Here is a 2,949-nt window from a genome sequence, read left to right as displayed (position 1 = left end):
GCGACCAGCGTGGTGCAGTTGTGCGGTGGGCGACGCGCTACGGTTGTGCGTTCGGCGGTGCGCTGCAGTTGCGCAACCAGGCAAATAAGCGCAAATGAAAAAATGCTTAATAAAGGTGGGTTTTTTTGTCTTGAAACGGATAAATTTTTTTCCATTATTTGTAATGGGAAAAGTAGATTCGGAATTCGACCGATTCGCTTCTCGAACCGCCTTTTCGAACGGATTGTGGTCAAAAACCAAGGTTTCACTGTATTTTTGATATTCTTGTTAAACTTACACGTGAACTGGAAATGACAATAATAACACATAGTGAAAGCCAAATTGAGCAAATTGGCTATTTCAGTAGTGTGTGTGTAGCAAACTGGTAGCCCTTTGGCTTAATCAGTACCCAGGAAGTAGGTCTCGGTTTAAGAAAGGTTGGTGACCCCTGGGTTAGACAATATCATGGACATTTTAATGTTCTTATTATGAAATTCTTTTCCTTAGTTTATATAAACATAACTGCTCAATCAGAACATGAATACAACACACACAACGGTATGGACACACACACATAGGTCCACGCGCACACACAGGGGGGTGACGCCCCCCCACACTCAGGTATCAAACGGTCATGTGACAAGTTCCCGCCTTTACGGGCAGTATAAAAGAAGCTGACCTGAAGAAGGAAGCTGTTGTTTCATCTGCTGCCGTGCCTCGTGCATTGGCCGCCATCAAACAACCCAAGATCTTGCCAATAAAGAACCAACTCTATACTCCACATCTTTGTTGTTCCTGGCTCAACATCGGACATTGATATCAACCTTTTGATTTAAAATTAACCAAAACAATAATTGAACCTAAATATTATATATAAAATTTTCAAACATTATCCAACCATCACAAATATAAATGTGCAATGTTTTTAAATCATGTTTAAAAATGCAAAAATATACATACATTAACAAATGGGGACCATTTTAATAGAACAAAACTACAAAGTTAGAATATATACTGTATACATATTTTATGTAGGACATATCAACCAAACAAAACAACCAACTTGGCGAAACACAAGGGGGAAACAATATAAACATCACTCTCTTGTGGGGTTTTGATAGCCTGGACCCTGTTTTAATTTTAAAGCCATTGCGGTCCTTGTTTCATCATCCGTGGCCTCTGTGCATGTCGCCAACAGCTTCTACAAAGATGAACTCGATGGACATCAGGCACCACCCATTGTAGACCTTGGGATTACTCTGTAAAAGAAATATGAATATGGAAAAAAAACAAAAAAACTGTAAAATAGTTTTTCCTTGATGTGTGTCATGTCAGTCGCACATTTTGAACATAAAGCAATCGCACAGGAACAAGCAGACAAGTTTTTTTTATTTACCAGCACTATCAGAGTAGTTTTCTTATGCGCCCTCTTTGCACAAGTTTCACCACCATGTATATTGTCATTTGTGTAAAATCTACAACAGAAAAAAAATGTCAACATTGAGAGCAGCCACCACATTGTAAGCCTTCACTGTTGTCTTTTCTAATCTACAGTACAAGTGTCAAACTAATACCTGTCCATGGTCTTGGAAACATGCAGGTCTTCAAATCAGCCCCTCCCACCACAAGACTGCTTTACAATCTGTATACAAGGCATTATGAACAGTGTCTCAGAAGAGTGGAATTAAGAGTAGACAAAATTGAATTGAGAACTTCTTTTCTTGTAAATCAAGCAAAAAGTTACTGAAAAGTCAGTAACTTTAACAGTACAGCGATTAAACCAAACGGAACCCTACAGGTTCCATTTGTAAGCTATCAAGAGTGAAGGGGGGATCACAACATCAAAAATTTTGACTAACCAATTCCAAGCTTAATCATTCTGTCTTTCATTTTTGCATCCTGTTTGTCATTTATTTCCTTGAACATCAAGTCTAAACTCTCCAGATCAATTATGGGCAACCGTCCACTCTCCGCGTCAAATTATGAATGAGAGTTGAGTCTCTTCAGCCCATGGATTGCCAGAAGGGGCTCCATGATGACCTTCAGAAAATATGAGAATGTAGAGAAATAGAAATAGAATACTCACTTAAATTACTGCAGCTATGACCTCTTTTTAAATGACTAATGCCTACAAAAAAGAAACTCTTACTTTTCCCTGTGATGGGCTTTTCACACTCACTTCTTAGCTGTTAAAGAATGAAGCAAGTGTTAGCTGCAAGATTCAGATGAACCATTTGTCAATGATAAACTTTGCCCTGTTTGAAAAAAAAAAAGATGACATTCTGTCGGTGCCTTTGAATGCGGTGCTTACAAATGGAATCTGTAGGGTTCCGTTTGGTTTAATTGCTGTACTGTCAAAGTTACTGACTTTTCAGTAACTTTTTTGCTTGATATACAAGAAAAAAAGTCCTCAATTCAATTTGGCTGTTGTACATATCCAGTCACGTTATTATAAAATAGTACTGATAAAATTGCTTGTTCTACAAGTTGTTATCCAAATGATGAGAATGTACAGGGTAAACCTCCTGGGTTTTATTTTGCACTTTGACATTTGAAAGTCAAGGCAAATGACATGTTATAAATGGAAGTTCCATATTCAAGATTGCAATTACGACATACGCTTTTTGCATATGCTTGACGGTAGCTAAGCAGACATAAGTATATTCAAACCACCAATAACAGATCAATTTCCAAAGATAATGCAAGACAATTGTGACTACTTCTACAATCAAGAATAACTCAAAAATCAATCTGTACCTCGTGGAGTCCGTTCAGTTCTTAATACAGATCAAAGTCAAAGTCAGCTTTATTGTCAATTTCTCCACATGCCAAAGACACACAAAGAAACCAAAATTTCGTTCCCCCCTATCCCACGGTGACAAGACATGGCCCACAACAGACAAACAAGTAAACAAGTATAACAACAGCGTGCTGAATAAATAATGAATAAATAACACAATAAATAGATAA

The 2,949-nt window shown here is 37.7% G+C and overlaps 1 long non-coding RNA gene across 1 annotated transcript; it reads right to left on the bottom strand.

Moving 5' to 3' along the window:
- Window positions 1-1,019: 1,019 nt before the first annotated feature.
- Window positions 1,020-1,683, bottom strand: LOC125993681 (uncharacterized). Its single transcript, XR_007490384.2, has 3 exons — window positions 1,554-1,683; window positions 1,376-1,454; window positions 1,020-1,238 (listed from the first exon to the last, which is right to left on the bottom strand). It is a non-coding gene; the product is annotated as an uncharacterized lncRNA (long non-coding RNA).
- Window positions 1,684-2,949: the final 1,266 nt, after the last annotated feature.

Source organism: Syngnathus scovelli, chromosome 3, assembly GCF_024217435.2.
Source record: "Syngnathus scovelli strain Florida chromosome 3, RoL_Ssco_1.2, whole genome shotgun sequence".
Lineage (NCBI taxonomy): Eukaryota > Metazoa > Chordata > Actinopteri > Syngnathiformes > Syngnathidae > Syngnathus > Syngnathus scovelli.
Note: the sequence above shows the minus strand (reverse complement) of the source record. Positions and strands in the feature narration are given on the sequence as shown.